Source organism: Arachis ipaensis, chromosome B9 (assembly GCF_059453495.1).
Source record: "Arachis ipaensis isolate K30076 ecotype BB chromosome B9, ASM5945349v1, whole genome shotgun sequence".
In the NCBI taxonomy this organism is placed as follows: domain Eukaryota; kingdom Viridiplantae; phylum Streptophyta; class Magnoliopsida; order Fabales; family Fabaceae; genus Arachis; species Arachis ipaensis.
In genome coordinates, this window is record NC_142444.1 from 63,140,439 (window position 1) to 63,159,408 (window position 18,970).

The 18,970-nt window shown below is 35.3% G+C and overlaps 1 non-coding gene across 1 annotated transcript; it reads right to left on the reverse strand.

Moving 5' to 3' along the window:
• Positions 1–866: 866 nt before the first annotated feature.
• On the reverse strand, positions 867–974 carry LOC148544882 (small nucleolar RNA R71). Its single transcript, XR_015900372.1, has one exon. It is a non-coding gene; the product is annotated as a small nucleolar RNA R71 (small nucleolar RNA).
• Positions 975–18,970: the final 17,996 nt, after the last annotated feature.

The window sequence follows — 18,970 nt, forward strand, 5'->3', positions numbered from 1 at the left end:
TCGAAAATACCTCCCTCTTTTTCAAAAATTCTTTTTAATTAATTAATTGTTTTAATTTTTAATTTTAATTTTAATTTTATCTTAATTTTCGAAAATCATTAACTCTTTTTCAAAATTAATTTTCGAAATTCCCTCTCCCTCATCTTCTTCTATTTATTTAATTACCTACTAACACTTCTCTTCATCTCATATCTCTGCTCTCCTCACCCTCGTGTTCTCCTCCCTTCTCTTTCTTTACATTACATTCTTTTCTTCTTCTACTCACACAAAGGAATCTCTATACTGTGACATAGAGGATTCCATATTTTCTTTGTTATTCCCTTCTTTGTCATATGAGCAGGAGCAAGGACAAGAACATTCTTGTTGAAGCAGATCCTGAACCTGAAAGGACTCTGAAAAGGAAACTAAGAGAAGTTAAAATACAACAATCCAGAGACAACCTTACATGAATTTTTGAACAGGAAGAGGAGATGGCAGCCGAAAATAATAATAATGCAAAGAGGATGCTTGGTGACTTTACTGCACCTAATTCCAATTTACATGGAAGAAGCATCTCAATTCCTACCATTGGAGCAAACAATTTTGAGCTTAAACCTCAATTAGTTTCTCTGATGCAACAAAACTGCAAGTTCCATGGACTTCCATCTGAAGATCCTTTTCAGTTCTTAACTGAATTTTTGCATATCTGTGATACTGTTAAGACTAATGGAGTAGATCCTGAAGTCTACAGGCTCATGCTTTTCCCTTTTGCTGTGAGAGACAAAGCTAGAATATGGTTGAATTCTCAACCTAAAGATAGCCTGAACTCTTGGGATAAGCTGGTCAAGGCTTTCTTAGCCAAGTTCTTTCCTCCTCAAAAGCTGAGTAAGCTTAGAGTGGATGTTCAAACCTTCAGACAAAAAGAAGGTGAATCCCTCTATGAAGCTTAGGAGAGATACAAGGAACTGACCAAAAAGTGTCCTTCTGACATGCTTTCAGAATGGACCATCCTGGATATATTCTATGATGGTCTGTCTGAATTAGCTAAAATGTCATTGGATACTTCTGCAGGTGGATCCATTCACCTAAAGAAAATGCCTGTAGAAGCTCAAGAACTCATTGACATGGTTGCTAATAACCAGTTCATGTACACTTCTGAGAGGAATCATGTGAGTAATGGGACGCCTCAGAAGAAGGGAGTTCTTGAAATTGATAAATTGAATGCCATATTGGCTCAGAACAAAATATTGACTCAGCAAGTCAATATGATTTCTCAGAGTCTGAATGGAATGCAAGCTGCATCCAACAGTACTCAAGAGGCATCTTTTGAAGAAGAAGCTTATGATCCTGAGAACCCTGCAATAGCAGAGGTGAATTACATGGGTGAACCATATGGAAACACCTATAATCCCTCATGGAGAAATCATCCAAACCTCTCATGGAAGGATCAACAAAAGCCTCAACAAGGCTTTAATAATGGTGGAAGAAACAGGTTTAGCAATAGCAAGCCTTTTCCATCATCCACTCAGCAACAGACAGAGAACTCTGAACAAAGTACCTCTAATTTAGCAAACTTAGTCTCTGATCTATCTAAGGCCACTCTAAGTTTCATGAATGAAACAAGGTCCTCCATTAGAAATTTGGAGGCACAAGTGGGCCAGCTGAGTAAGAAGATCACTGAAACCCCTCCTAATGCTCTCCCAAGCATTACAGAAGAAAATCCAAAAGGAGAGTGCAAGGCCATTGATCTAACCATCATGGCCGAATCCAAGGAGGAAGGGGAGGACGTGAATCCCAGTAAGGAAGACCTCCTGGGATGTCCAGTGATCAACAAGGAGTTTCCCTTTGAGGAACCAAAGGACTCTGAGGCTCATCTAGAGACCATAGAGATTCCATTAAACCTCCTTACGCCCTTCATGAGCTCTGATGAGTATTCCTCTTCAGAAGAGAATGAGGATGTTACTGAAGAGCAAGTTGCCAAGTTCCTTGGTGCAATCATGAAGCTGAATACCAATTTATTTGGTAATGAAACTTGGGGAGATGAACCTCCCTTATTCACCAATGAACTAAATGCATTTGATAAACTGAGATTGCCTCAGAAGAAACAGGATCCTGGAAAGTTCCTAATACCTTGTACCATAGGCACCATGACCTTTGAGAAGGCTCTGTGTGACCTTGGGTCGGGGATAAACCTCATGCCACTCTCTGTAATGGAGAAACTGGAAATCTTTGAGGTGCAAGCTGCCAGAATCTCATTAGAGATGGCAGACAACTCAAGAAAAGAGGCTTATGGACAAGTAGAGGACGTGTTAGTAAAGGTTGAAGGCCTTTACATCCCTGCTGATTTCATAATCTTGGATACTGGGAAGGATGAGGATGAATCCATCATTCTTGGAAGACCCTTCCTAGCCTCAGCAAGAGCTGTGATTGATGTTGACAGAGGTGAACTAGTCCTTCAATTGAATGAGGACTCCCTTGTGTTTAAAACTCAAGGTCATCCTTCTGTAAACATGGAAAAGAGGCACAGTAAGCTTCTCTCAGTACAGAGTAAACTAAAGCCCCCACAGTCAAACTCTAAGTTTGGTGTTGGGAGGCCTCAGCCAAACTCTAAGTTTGATATTGAACTCCCATATCCAAACTCTAAGTTTGGTGTTGGGAGTCTATAAAATTGATCTGATCACCTGTGTGGCTCCATGAGAGCCCACTGTCAAGCTATTGACATTAAAGAAGCGCTTGTTGGGAGGCAACCCAATTTTTATTTATCTAATTTTATTTTTATTTTATTGTTCTTTCATGTTTTATTAGGTTCATGATCATGTGGAGTCACAAAATAAATAGAAAAATCAAAAACAGAATCAAAAACAGCAGAAGAAAAATCACACCCCGGAGGAAGGGCTTACTGGCGTTTAAACGCCAGTAAGGAGCATCTGGCTGGCGTTCAACGGCAGAACAGAGCATGGATCTGGCGTTGAACGCCCAAAACAAGCAACATTCTGGCGTTCAGATGCCAGGAATGCACACTGAGGAAAGCTGGCGCTGAACGCCAGAAACAAGCATAGAACTGGCGTTCAACGCTAGAAACATGCTGCATCTGGGTGCTGAACGCCCAGAACAAGCATCAATTTGGCGTTTAAACGCCAGAATTGCATGCAAAGGCATTTTACATGCCTAATTGGTGCAAGGATGCAATTCCTTGACACCTCAGGATCTGTGGACCCCACAGGATCCCCACCTACCTCCACTCATACTCTTCCCTCTTCTCATTCATCCTCTCTTCCCAATAAGAACCTAACCCCTCTCCCTCCACTATATAAACCCCTCCATTCTTCTTCATTTTCACACAACACAACCCTCTCTTCCTCTTCTTGGCCGAAACATAAACCTCTCTCCCTCTCCTCCATTTCTTCTTCTTCTTCATCTCTTCTTTCTTCTCTTGCTCGAGGGCGAGCAATATGCTAAGTTTGGTGTGGTAAAAGCATAATATTTTTGTTTTTCCATTACCATTGATGGCACCTAAGACCGGAGAATCCTCTAGAAAAGGGAAAGGGAAAACAAAAGCTTCCAACTCTGAGTCATGGGAGATGGAAAGATTCATCTCCAAAGCCCATCAAGACCACTTCTATGATGTTGTGGCCAAGAAGAAGGTGATCCCTGAGGTCCCTTTCAAACTCAAGAAAAATGAGTATCCGGAGATCCGACATGAGATCCATAGAAGAGGTTGGGAAGTTCTAACAAACCCCATCCAACAAGTCGGAATTCTAATGGTTCAAGAGTTCTATGCTAATGCATGGATCACTAGGAACCATGATCAAAGTAAGAACTCGAACCCAAAGAATTATCTCACCATGGTTCGGGAGAAATACTTATATTTTAGTCCAGAAAATGTGAGGTTGGCATTCAACTTGCCAATGATGGAAGAGAACGCACGCCCCTACACAAGAAGAGTCAACTTTGATCAAAGGTTGGACCAAGTCCTCATGGACATATGTGTGGAAGGAGCTCAATGGAAGATTGACTCAAAAGGCAAACCGGTTCAACTGAGAAGACTGGACCTTAAGCCTGTAGCTAGAGGATGGTTGGAGTTCATTCAACGCTCAATCATTCCCACTAGCAACCGGTCTGAAGTTACTATAGACTGGGCCATCATGATCCATAGCATCATGATTGGAGAAGAGGTGGAGGTTCATGAGATTATACCTCAAGAACTCTACAAGGTGGCTGACAAGTCCTCCACTATGGCAAGGTTAGCTTTTCCTCACCTCATTTGCCATCTATGCAATTCAGCTGGGATTGACATAGAGGGAGATATCCTCATTGATGAGGACAAGCCCATCACTAAGAAAATGATGGAACAAACAAGAGAGCCTATTCATGGAACTCAAGAGACGCATGAAGAAGCTCATCACCAAGCAATCCCTGAGATGCCTCAAGGGATGCACTTTCCTCCATAGAACTTTTGGGAGCAAATCAACACCTCCCTAGGAGAACTGAGTTCCAACATGGGACAACTAAGGGTGGAACACCAAGAGCACTCCATCATCCTCCATGAAATTAGAGAAGATCAAAGAGCTATGAGGGAGGAGCAACAAAGACAAGGAAGAGACATAGAAGAGCTCAAGGACATCATTGGTTCCTCAAGAAGAAAACGCCACCATCACTAAGGTGGACTCATTCCTTGTTCTTAAATTTACTATTTTTCGATTTTTGAGCTTTATGTTTATTTATGTTTGTGTCTTATTACATGATCATTAGTATTTAAGTGTTTATGCCTTAAAGTAGTGAATATGAATCCATCACCTCTCTTGAATGAAAAATGTTTTAAAAACAAAAGAACAAGAAGTACATGGTTTCGAATTCATCCTTGAAACTAGTTTAATTATTTTGATGTGGTGACAATACTTTTTATTTTCTGAATAAATGCTTGAACAGTGCATATGTCTTTTGAATTTGATGTTTAAGAATGTTAAATATGTTGGCTCTTGAAAGAATGATGACAAGGAGACATGTTATTTGATAATCTGAAAAATCATGAAAATGATTCTTGAAGCAAGAAAAAGCAGTGAATACAAAGCTTGCAGAAAAAGCCAAAAGCTCTTAAAACCAAAAGGCAAGAGCAAAAAGCCAATAGCCCTTAAAACCAAAAGGCAAGGGTAATAAAAAGGATCCCAAGGCTTTGAGCATCAGTGGATAGGAGGGCCTAAAGGAGTAAAATCCTGGCCTAAGCGGGTAAACCAAGCTGTCCCTAACCATGTGCTTGTGGCGTGAAGGTGTCAAGTGAAAACTTGAGACTGAGCGGTTAAAGTCAAGGTCCAAAGCAAAAACAGAGTGTGCTTAAGAACCCTGGACACCTCTAATTGGGGACTTTAGCAAAGCTGAGTCACAATCAAAAAAGGTTCACCCAATTATGTGTCTGTGGCATTTATGTATCCGGTGGCAATATTGGAAAACAAAGTGCTTAGGGCCACGGCCAAGACTCATAAAGTAGCTGTGTTCAAGAATCAACATACTGAACTAGGAGAATCAATAACACTATCTGAACTCTAAGTTCCTATAGATGCCAATCATTCTGAACCTCAATGGATAAAGTGAGATGCCAAAACTATTCAAGAGGCAAAAAGCTACAAGTCCCGCTCATCTAATTGGGGCTATGTTTCATTGATAGTTTGGAATTTATAGTATATTCTCTTCTTTTTATCTTATTTGATTTTCATTTGCTTGGGGACAAGCAACAATTTAAGTTTGGTGTTGTGATGAGCGGATAATTTATACGCTTTTTGGCATTGTTTTTAGTATGTTTTTAATAGGATCTAGTTACTTTTAGGGATGTTTTTATTAGTTTTTATGTTAAATTCACATTTCTCGACTTTACTATGAGTTTGTGTGTTTTTCTGTGATTTCAGGTATTTTCTGACTGAAATTGAGGGACCTGAGCAAAAATCAGATTCAGAGGTTAAAGAAGGACTGCTGATACTGTTGGATTCTGACCTCCCTGCACTCAAAGTGGATTTTCTGGAGCTACAGAACTCCAAATGGCGCGCTTCTAATTGAGTTGGAAAGTAGACATCCAGGGCTTTTCAGAAATATATAATAGTCTATACTTTTCCCGAGTTTAGATGACGCAAAAGGGCGTTAAACACTAGTTTTACGCTGCAGTCTGGAGTTAAACGCCAGAAACACGTCACGAACCAGAGTTGAACGCCAAAAACACGTTACAACTTGGCGTTCAACTCTAGAAGAAGCCTCTGCACGTGTAAACTTCAAGCTCAGCCCAAGCACACACCAAGTGGGCCCCGGAAGTGGATTTATGCATCAATTACTTACTTCTGTAAACCCTAGTAGCTAGTTTAGTATAAATAGGACTTTTTATTTACATCTTTTACATCTTGGGACGTCTAGTTCTTAGATCATGGGGGCTGGCAATTCGGCCATGCCTGAACCTTTCACTTATGTATTTTTCAACGGTAGAGTTTCTGCACTCCATAGATTAAGGTGTGGAGCTCTGCTGTTCCTCATGATTTAAAGCAAAGTACTACTGTTTTTCTATTCAATTCAACTTATTCCGCTTCTAAGATATCCATTCGCACCCAAGAACATGATGAATGTGATGATTATGTGACGCTCATCATCATTCTCACTTATGAACGCGTGCCTGACAAACACTTCCGTTCTACATGCAAACAAGCTAGAATGAATATCTCTTGGATATCTAATACAGGGGACCGAGTCCGAGTTATTAGTGTCTTCGTGGTATAAGTTAGAACCCATGGATGGCCATTCTTGAGATCCGAAAAGTCTAAACCTTATCTGTGGTATTCCGAGTAGGATCTGGGAAGGGATGGCTGTGACGAACTTCAAACTCGCGAGTACTGGGCGTAGTGACAGACGCAAAAGGAGGGTGAATCCTATTCCAGTATGATCGAGAACCTCCAGATGATTAGCCGTGCCGTGACAGAGCATTTGGACCTTTTTCACAGAGAGGATGGGATGTAGCCATTGACAACGGTGATGCCCTATATAAAGCTTGCCATGGAAAGGAGTAGGAATGATTGGATGAAGACACCAGGAAAGCAGAGGTTCAGAGAAACGAAAGCATCTCTATACGCTTATCTGAAATTCTCACCAATGAATTACATAAGTATTTCTATCTTTATTTTCTGTTTATTTATTATTATTATTCGAAAACTCCATAACCATTTGATATCCGCCTGACTGAGATTTACAAGATGACCATAGCTTGCTTCATACCAACAATCTCCGTGGGATCGACCCTTACTCACATAAGGTTTTATTACTTGGACGACCCAGTGCACTTGCTGGTTAGTTGTATCGAAGTTGTGACAAATTATGAATTAAGATTAGAGCACCAAGTTTTTGGAGCCATTACCAGGGATCACAATTTCGTGCACCACATGCTTTCCAACAAAACAATAAGTACAAGTATTTAAAGTTGTACCTTTCACGGGAAGTGAGTGCTTCTTGGCTAAGATGCTTAGTCCTTTCTCGCTCAAGTGAGCAAGACGTATATGCCACAAATCAAAAGAGGAATCATCAACTACATTCACCTCTTCTTTGCACAACTTTTCTTGTAACCGGTAGAGAGTAGTAAGACTATTGTCTTCTTTAGCAAATATGAGAGCCCCTTTAGTAATCTTGCATTTTTCACTACCAATGGAAGTGTAATACCCCTCTTGATCCAAAGCCTTCACTGAAATAAGATTAAACCGTATATCTGGCGCATGTCTAACATTCTTCAACTGCAACTTGCATCCCATGTTGGTTTCAAGCCACATATCACCCATACCAATGATATCACACACTCTTTTATCTCCTAATTTGATCTTGCCAAAATTTTTAGTAGCATAGAAAGTGAAAAATTCACGCCTCGGAGTGACATGACATGAGGCACCACGGTCCATAATCCAAGTGGAATCATCACAGACAAGATTCACATAATTTTCATCATATGTGATAAGAACATCTTCATAAACAATAGCAGCAGTTTCTTTATCACTATCTTTACCTTTGTCTTCGTTTCTTCCTCTTAATTGTTCTCTTTTCAAGAACCTACAATACCTCTTGATATGGCTCGACTTGCCACAATGGTGATAAATGAACTCCTTTCTTGGCTTGTACTTTCCTCTTGACTTGCTTCAACTCTCTGACTTGTCGGAACTGTGAGGTTTTCTACTTTGACTTCTTTCCCGTGACTCTGAAATAAATGCTTCTGATTGGGAGGAGGCATTAGTCAAACCTAGCTCTCTTTTTCTGGCTTCTTCATTCAACATACCATTGCTAACGTCAACTTTCCTTTTGGAGCTGAATTAGTCAGTGTCACAACTAGAACTTCCCAACTATCAGGCAAAGAGCTCAACAACAACAAAACTTGTAACTCATGATTCAAAGTGATTTCATTATTTTTCAGTTGGTTCACCATCTCCTGAAAAGTGCTAAAGTGCTCCGGCATTGATTTACCTTCAATATACTTTATATTAACAAGCTTCCTAATCAAGAATGCTTTGTTTTGCACATTCTTTCTCTCATATAACTCCTTTAATTTCTTTCACATATTCTCAGCATTCGTTTCGGTGTCAACATGTGGATACACACTAAGATCAAGCCATTGCCTAATCAAAGCAACTGTCTTCCAATTCAGCTTCTTCCATTCAGCATCCGATTTAGTACCTTTGGATTTATCCCCCTTCAAAAGATCATACAAGTCCTTTCTATACAACATATCTTCCATGAGGGTCTTCTAAATTGAATAATTTTGGAAATTTAGTTTGACCATATTCGGTCCATGAGTATTTTCTTCCATTTAATCAATACAGAGATAAACAACCAAAGCTCTAGATATCACTTTGTTGGAAAAACTCAATAAAGGTTCAAACAAGAACCTGTCTAACAGCGGAAGTACCAAAAATAAATTTTCCACAACATGTGCGATTAAATAGGCAATACCAAAAATACTCCAAACAGTAAATATAATGGTAGATAATCAGACACCAGAATTTTAATGTGGAAATACCCCCAATACAGGGACAAAAAACCTACAGGACCTAGTCCAGAAAAATCTTCCACTATCAAAATAATGGGTACACAAACAGTCTTCCTAGTAGCACTAGTGTAATGACCCAATTTTTAGTATGTCTAGATCATACCGGAGACTGAGCGTTACCAACTTGTCTTCCTAATTATTATCTATTATTTACTATATGAGCCTGATTCGCTGTTAAAAATGTAGTTATTTTGGGAGGTTTTTTTTTTTTGAAACGTTTGGATTAATAGACGAAATCATTCATAATCAATTCACAAGTAATAATAGATAAAATAGTTATAAACAACCACACATACATACATCACAAGTAGCTGACAACATTCGGTGATTCAGCCTTTATTAGAGTATAGACTTTTAGTTAGAACACCCCTAGATATAGATAGATAATAACTATATACATATATATACATACAACATCCCAAGCCCTGACTTGTTCATGAAGTCCCTAAGCTGGCACCCAAGCTAGCCTAGACTCTATACTCACCTAGTCTTTCTAAACTACTAAGCGAGGGAAAGTATGTTCTAAGTCTTCAAAACTGAAGTCAGGTGGAACGTCATCGAAAGGTAGAACATCATCTGTTACTCCTCTGCACAATCAGACATTGCCACATGACGTCTCTCTGGTACCTCATCAAGTAGCCACACAACAGGAGTCTCGTACACAGGATTTAGGTTAAAGTTCACGTACAAACGGGGTGCAGACATTGGCTGGTCTCACTGTATATACATATAAACAGAGAACGAGATTCACCCTAGACTCAGAAGACTACCTAGAGCGGAATCTTTTTTGGGAACGATCATCAGCGAACTACGGAAGGGTACTCATGCTTCCATCTGAAGGGGGAAGGGAGAGAGAAGGGATAAGAACTGGGGAGTTCTTAGTAGGGTCGGGGTTATTAGTTAAGTTCATTAATTCTATGTTGTTTGGTAGACGAATAACAGAATATAAAGAAGCAGTAAACAGAAGACAGATAAATAGAGAAGATAGAGAAAACAGATAGCAAAACACAAACAGAAGAATACAAGAAAATAACACAAACACAGACATAGAGAATAGAATACAAACAAAGAAAGCATACATTCATGCAACAATCATAATAGAGAAAATGCACAACCAAGTATGATGCATGTCTGTCCTATGCAGGCCATGAGCTCACGTGTCAGTTTACACCCTGTAGCCCGACATTACCTAGGAACAAGTCCTAGATATGGTTTCCCTTTGTGTCCTTAGTGCATACGTGTCGGTGGTAAGAATACCACTCCTTCGTGACTACCGGCAGTTGGCACAAAGCTCGACCCCTTAATATACGCACAATGGGAAACAGTGATCTTCAGTTCGTGGGCGTCCCCGAGATCAATTCACAAACAAAATAATGATCCTCAATTCGTGGGTTTCCCCGAGATCAACATGCAACAAAAACGATCCTCAATTCGTGGGTTTCCCCGAGATCAATACACAACAAACACGATCTTCATTTCTTGGGTTTTCCCGAGATCAAAGATTATCAACAGTTCATAGGTTATTCCCGTAACCAATGATTATCAATTCGTGGGTTTTACTACTCTTCTCTCTTTATCTCTTTACTCTGCTCTGATTATTCTTTTCTCTTAGTCTCTTTACTCTACTCTGTTTACTCTTTCCTCTTAGTCTCTTTACTTTGCTCTCGTTTTCCGGTTTAACGTATGTATTTAAAGCTTATGTAAATTTCAGTATGAATAGTTAGCCTGTCTCAAGTATAGGTTCATTAAGTCTATACTGAAATAGTTTAACTTTTCATATTATACCTAACCTTAGTCGCAACTCAAGGACTAACTATGTTGCTCTAGTTCGTTCACTAATCTCTGTCTATTTTTCTGTCATTAAAACTTTACAGACTTTTCTTTGGTTTTTATCTTTTCTTTAACTCTTTATCTTTCTTTTATCTTTGCCTCACTAATATGTTATTACCACTCCTTAAGTGTTTTATGAAGATAATTATGAGATTCTGAGCTTAAAGTTGTCTTTCTAAAGCTTTTACAGAAAACTGTCTTTTTCGTATTATTTTATTATTTTTATTAAAATATTATTTTTAATTAAATATTATTATCTAATACTTTATTATTATTTATTATTTTATTATTAAATTTTCAAAAATTAACTTTACTTTAACTTTTAACCTTTAAAATTCACTTTTTACCACCGGTAACTTTTAATATTTCTACTTTAACCACCCTAACTTTCAGAAATTACCAAATAACCCCTTAAACACCAAAATTTTTACTTCCTTGCCCTTTTAAAGATCTAAAGCCTGTTCTTGATTGTTCTTCATGACATTCAAAGTATTCTACATGTTCTTCATAAATTCTTCAGATTCTTTCTCTATTTTTACTATAATTTTTTAGTCTTTTCTACATGATTTCAACACAAATTGAACCTCAATTTAAGCCTAGAGTTTCATTTTTCCAACAGCCCCAAGAACATGAACTCAAAGCTTGAATTTCATCAAATTTCATCAAAATTTCACCAAATTTTCACCAAGAATCAATCATATATGCAACCAATTTTTAGCACAGCCAAATCATACAACATTCACACAACTCAAACACAAATAATCAAGATTAATTTCGTCAAAACTTACCTGGTTTTGCTGCTCCTAATTCGGTTATACTTTCAGGTGGTCCTTAAACACTTTTTTCTCCTAAATCACCACAAGAACAACTTTAAATCCACAAATCCTCAACTGACCAAATCTCTCTCAGCACATTAGGAAGGGATATCTCACCTTAGACTTGCTGGAAATTAATGTTTCTTGGCCCTCAAGTCAAGCTAAGCAAGAGATCTAAGGAAAAACATCAAGAAAACACTTGTTTAAGTATATTTCCTTGAAAACCGAATTGAAGAGGGAGAGAGACAGCCATCTCACCTTATTTCCAGCCTTGATATATTATATGGTTATGTAGAGGAAGAAGAGAGGATCATTTTGGTGAAATCGGAGTTTTGATTTGAGTTTTAGTTCAGAAGAAATCAAGCTTTGAAGATTAAGTGTTCATGAAAGTTTCTCTCTTTTCTCTCTTCTCATTTTCGTCCAAAGAGAGTAAATGACCAGTCTTGGAGTGTCTTGGGGGTGTAGAGTGAGTTGTGATTGGTTGGCTTGGAGGTGAGTTAAAATAATATTAAAATATCTCAGGTGTATAACTACTAAAACTAGGTGTATCGGAACACTTGTAAAAACATCTCTAGAAATTATTTTCTGAGCTACTAGCATAAATGACGCTAGTAACATATTTATTATGAGAATAGAACATGTATGATGAGGCCTTAGCATTACTAAAGTCATCAGAGTGTGCTGGTGCTAAGCTGCACCAGTAAACTGTGAACCCGGTTAAACCGATTTTTCGTTTTCAACTAAAACAGACCAAGTAACTTTATAATATCATTCAAGAAGCTTCTAATACTAATATAATGATAATATCATCCTATTATCTCTCTTCTCTCATAAATCGAGTCCGGTTTGTCAAACAGAGACTATTTACAAAAATCAGAATCAAAACTCCTAACCGATACGGTTCAAAAACTAGGTTCTTCGTGATTGCGTTATCGAGCTTATCTCTACTACGGTCCTGAATTAAAGATAATATAATGACAATGAGGATTGAGATGCTTGATGATACAACAGAGGTGTTTCCTTTACTGATCTTCCGGAGGATTCCGTGCCTTTAGAAAAGATCTCGCATACTCGAAAATCAGGGTTGTTACAACTAGGACATCTCAACAATCAACAAAATACATCATCAAAACTGATGAAATCAACATAAACCCTCTACAAAGTGGGCATCTCAAATCAGACAAAAAAAAAGTAATTACTAGCAAGTTAATCCTAATGTTCATCTCTATACGAGGAATAACATACTAAAATTTTATAAAAAATTGAGCATGTTTACCGGTTCAATCGAATAAAAAATGACTTGCTATTTTCTCCAAAATTTTCTTCTTCGCCTTCGACGATGAACCCTTCCTGTTCCCTTTTTTCTTTTTGTTTCAAAATGAGAGCTCTAGTTCTCTCTCCCTCGTGGCTTTAGCCACTTCTTTCTTTATTATTATTATTAATTTTTAGTTGTGTGGGCCTCATTTGAGATTGAAGACCTACCAACAATATTCTAATAGAACAACAATATAATATCCATCTAACTTTTTTATTTTTTGATAAAATATATTAGATAGTATTATTTTGTAATATATATATATATTTAATTTATTTATAAATTGAAAAAACTTTTAAAAATATGAAGCAAATTAATTTAACATTATTATTTTTACAATTATTTCTTTAATAAATATATAAATGAGAAAGAATAAGTAAGTAGGTAAAATAATTTAAAAGATTCATTATTAATATTATTGATAATTTTGTAAATAATTTTATATTTTTAATTCTAATATATTCTAAATAGTTTTTAATAGAAATAATATTCAAATGTCTTATCTTTTATTTTGGAATAATATATATTACTATTGAGTAGTAAACAAATAGTGTGTAGAGACAAAAGGGGTCAAGCGAGTGAGTGACGAATGAGAATTAGCATCATTCTTTTCGGGTAGCATTGCTCTTTTTGGAGGTTTGTTATTTTTTTTGTTGTTGGGAATTGGAATTGGAAAAGAATTGGAAAGTGTGCATTGTGCAATGTTAAATTGTCAATGGAGTTGGGATAATAATAAAGGTGCAGGGATGTTATAATTAGGGGTAAGTACGATTTTGGTCCCTTAAGTTTAGTGCCAGAATCGAATTCGTCCCTCTTGTTATTTTGCCATTAAAGTCGTCCTTAATGTTTTTTTTCGTATTAAAATCGTCCTTTTCAATAAAATTTTTTGTTTTATTCCTAAACTACCCCTATCCTATTTTAATAATAAAAATTATAAAATAATAATAAAAAAAGAAAACGCGTAAAAACGCGTTAGGGGTGGGAGAAGAAAAGGGTTACGAAACAAAGGGGAAGGGGAGGGAAGGGGAGGGGAGGGGAAGAGGGGGACGGGGACGGCGCCGGGGAGCCTCCGTCATCGCCGCCGTGACCTCGTCGTCGCCTCCTCCTCCTCCAGAACTCTGATGATGATGACGATGAAGGGGGAAGGGAAGCCGCCGTCCCGCCGCCGCAGTCTCGCCGTCCCGCCGCCGCCTTGCCGCCCTCCGACACCACACCGCACCACCATCACCTTCTTCTTCTTCTTTGTTGATTTGTTGCTTTCTATTTTTGCTTGTGTTAAATTTGTGTTGGATTTGTTGATTTTCTGCTTTGTTTCTGCTTCTCTGATGGTGGTGGAGGTGGAGGGTGGGGGGAAGGGGAGACGGGGAGACGGGGAGGGGGAGGTGACGCGGGGTGGGAGTGTGGGCGCTGGGAAGGGAAGGGAAAACGGGGAGGAGGGGTGACGCGGGGTGGGAGTGGGGGTGCGGGGAAGGGAAAACGGGGAGGGGGAGGTGACGCGGGGTGGGGTGGGGGTGCTGGGAAGGGAAGACGGCGAGGGGGGGTGACGCGGGGTGGGGGGTGACGCGGGGTGGGGGTGGGGGTGGGGGTGCGGGTGCGGGGAAGGGAAAACGGGGAGGGGAGGGGGAGGGAACGCGGGGCGGGGGTGGGGGTGGGGGTGCAGGGAGGCAGGGAGGGGGAGGGGGAAGGGGACAGGGGGGAGGGGGAGGGGGAAAGCGGAGAGGGGGACGGCGGCGGCGTTGGTGGTGGTGCTGGTGGTGGAGGTTTTGGCGGTGGTGTTGGTGTTGGTGGTGGTGGTGGAGGAAGTAATTATGTTGGTAGTGGTAAGGGTATTTTTGTCCAAAAAAAATAAAAAGGACGATTTTAATACGAAAAAAAACATTAAGGACGACTTTAATGGCAAAATAACAAGAGGGACGAATTCGATTCTGGCACTAAACTTAAGGGACCAAAATCGTACTTACCCCTTATAATTAATTACTTTGCCTGAATTTTTGGATAAGCAAGTGTAAATGGCCTTCTTTGATGTGATAAACGTGAGTGAATTTTTGAAGGTCTAAGACCATCTCCAGTAGGGAACTCATCCCAGTTTCTGTTTATGGTCCACCTGTCATAAAAAGTAACTCCACATCAGCTTTTGCGTCATAAACAATAAATAGGAATTTAAAGCATCTCTCTCTTCTCCATTAGGAGGAACTAACTTTAGTCCCTATTGTGGTCCCACTTAATTAATTAATTAAAATACTTAAAATTAATATAATTAATTTTTTTCAATAATATTATTTAAATTTATAAATTTAAAAATAATTCATTATTAAAAGATATTAATATTAAATAAATACATATATAATAATAATACACAATATATAATTCGAGATTATACTAATTTATAGTTTTGTGTTTACAACTGCTAATTTTAATAATATCATTAGCATTTTAAATTTAAAAAAAAAAATAACCAACTCAACTAAAAATTATTTTATAAGGTATAAAAATTAAATTTATTTTTTAATGTAAGTAAATTTAATTAATTATAATTTAATATTAATTATAATATAAATAATTAATTAAATAAAAACTTAATTATTTAATCTAATTAATTATTTAATTAATTATTATTTAAATAATTAATATAAATTATTAATTAAATAAAAATATAATTTTTATTATAATTATTACTAATTTAATTATTATTTAATTATTTAATTATTTCAGATTTTATATTATTATTTTTTTATAATAACTTGCCAAATGGCAAGTTGTTATTGGTTAATTTGAGTCCCTACTTAGAGCACCTCCAATGGTGAGTTTCTCTTTGACTTTTTTCTAACATATAGGAACTCTAACCATTGGAGGAGAAAAGGAGTGAGTTCCTGCACAAGGATCAAGGTAAGGGAGTCCCTCTAAGACCATCTCCAGTAGGGAACTCATTCCAGTTCCTATTTATGGCCCACCTGTCATAAAAAGTAACTCCACATCAGGTTTTGCGTTATAAATAATAAATAGAAACTCAAAGCATCTCTCTCTTCTCCATTAGGAGGAACTAACTTTAGTCCCTATTGTGGTCCCACTTAATTAATTAATTAAAATACTTAAAATTAATATAATTAATTTTTTTCAATAATATTATTTAAATTTATAAATTTAAAAATAATTCATTATTAAAAGATATTAATATTAAATAAATTCATATATAATAATAATACACAATATATAATTCGAGATTATACTAATTTATAGTTTTGTGTTTACAACTGCTAATTTTAATAATATCATTAGCATTTTAAATTTTAAAAATAAAAATAACCAACTCAACTAAAAATTATTTTATAAGGTATAAAAATTAAATTTATTTTTTAATGTAAGTAAATTTAATTAATTATAATTTAATATAATAATATAAATAATATTCAATATTAATTATAATATAAATAATTAATATAAATTATTAATTAAATAAAAATATAATTATTTAATATAATTTTTATTATAATTATTACTAATTTAATTATTATTTAATTATTTAATTATTTCAGATTTTATATTATTATTTTTTTGTAATAAGTTGTCAAATAGCAAGTTATTATTGGTTAATTTGAGTCCCTGCTTAGAGGAACTCCCTTACCTTGATCCTTGTGCGGGAACTCACTCATTCTCTCCTCTAATGGTTAGAGTTCCTATATGTTAGAAAAAAGTCAAAAAGGAACTCACCATTGGAGGTGCTCTAAGTAGGGACTCAAATTAACCAATAATAACTTGCCATTTGGCAAATTATTATAAAAAAATAATAATATAAAATCTGAAATAATTAAATAATAATTAAATTAGTAATAATTATAATAAAAATTATATTAAATAATTATATTTTTATTTAATTAATAATTTATATTAATTATTTAAATAATAATTAATTAAATAATTAATTAAATTAAATAATTAAGTTTTTATTTAATTAATAATTTATATTAATTATTTATATTATAATTAATATTGAATATTATTTATATTATTATATTAAATTATAATTAATTAAATTTACTTATATTAAAAAATAAATTTAATTTTTATATCTTATAAAATAATTTTTAGTTGAGTTGGTTATTTTTATTTTTAAAATTTAAAATGCTAATGATATTATTAAAATTAGCAGTTGTAAACACAAAACTATAAATTAGTATAATCTCGAATTATATATTGTGTATTATTATTATATATGAATTTATTTAATATTAATATCTTTTAATAATGAATTATTTTTAAATTTATAAATTTAAATAATATTATTAAAAAAATTAATTATATTAATTTTAAGTATTTTAATTAATTAATTAAATGGGACCACAATAGGGACTAAAGTTAGTTCCTCCTAATGGAGAAGAGAGAAATGCTTTGAGTTCCTGTTTATTGTTTATAACGCAAAAGCTGATGTGGAGTTACTTTTTATGACAGGTGGGCCATAAACAGGAACTGGGATGAGTTCCTTACTGGAGATGGTCTTAGAGGGACTCCCTTACCTTGATCTTTGTGCGGGAACTCACTCTTTCTCTCCTCCAATGGTTAGAGTTCCTATATGTCAGAAAAAAGTCAAAGAGGAACTCACCATTGGAGGTGCTCTAATTCTTCACATATTAATTTTCGGTAAGTTTTCTCGTCCAAAGATGTGTTTTAATGTGTTTCGTCCGTTGGAGTGGATCTAAACATTTTGGTATATATGAATTAAATTTTATATAATTTTTAAAATTTTTTTTTGTGTTATTTTTATAACATAAAAATAATGTATACATGATATATGATTAACGAATTGTCTTTTTTTTAAGATTTTATCAATATATATAAAAAAATAGTATTTTTTTAATAATTTTATTTTGATACGAGAATTACATAAAAAAAAATAATATCAATAGTATTCTATAAAATTAAAGATATTAATATTTTTTATGGTATGTTTAGTTAAAAAATTATTATATATTTTTTTTAATTAAGATCAATTCTTTTAAAATTTTTAAAAACTTAAAAATAAATTATAAATTATAATTATCTCAAAAGTATTAATACTTTTACAAAATAAAAAATAAAACTATAATAGTAATTATAACATCCCAAATTTTTAAAAAAATTAAATAATGATGTATTATTTTATTTAAAGAATATTATTCTTCTAAAAATAATTAAATTAAATTTTATGATAATTTAAGTTTAAAATCTATTAAAATTTTTAAATTATTTTTATTATTATAATAAGATACTTATATATATATATATATATATATATATATATATAATGTTTAAAAGAAAAAAAAAGAAGTGGCCGAAGCCATTTAGAGCAAAAGATAGAAAGGAAATGAAGCATAGCTTATATGTATATATACATATATATAACCAATGCCACCAAATTACCATTTATTATATTCATTACCTTAGTTCCATATATATATAACCGTGAGCCTTTAAGGGAATCAAAGAAAAGAGATTGAAACGTGGCTCATATGCATACCTCTACACATATATAACAATGACACCTCACCATCTTCACTAATCAAATCTCTACCTATTTCCTTTCATTAATTCATTATTGCCACGGACAGGGAGAAGAAAGAAAGGCCAAGAGAGAGACCGTGGGTGAGGGAGGAAACCATGACTCCCTTTGATCTTTCGGTTTTGATTTCTTGACATCCGTAATTTTAATAAAAAATTTAATCCGATAAAAGTATTCGTATTTTCCTTCTTTACATGTTGGCATTATTTTTGTCCAATAGAAATCGACGGTGACGTAGCTCTCCTACCCCTTGAGTTTGGCCAACTGGAGTTTTAGGAGGTACAGATGATTTCTGACGCTTTCTTCTTCAGTAGCTCGATCAGAAAGTTTTTCCGGAGCTTTCGTTGATTTTGATTTCATACGGAGGTAGCGGGTTTCGTTTTTAAAATTACAAGTTTTTAATTTAAGAATGCCAAAAAGCTTATTGAGTAATTGCAAACAAT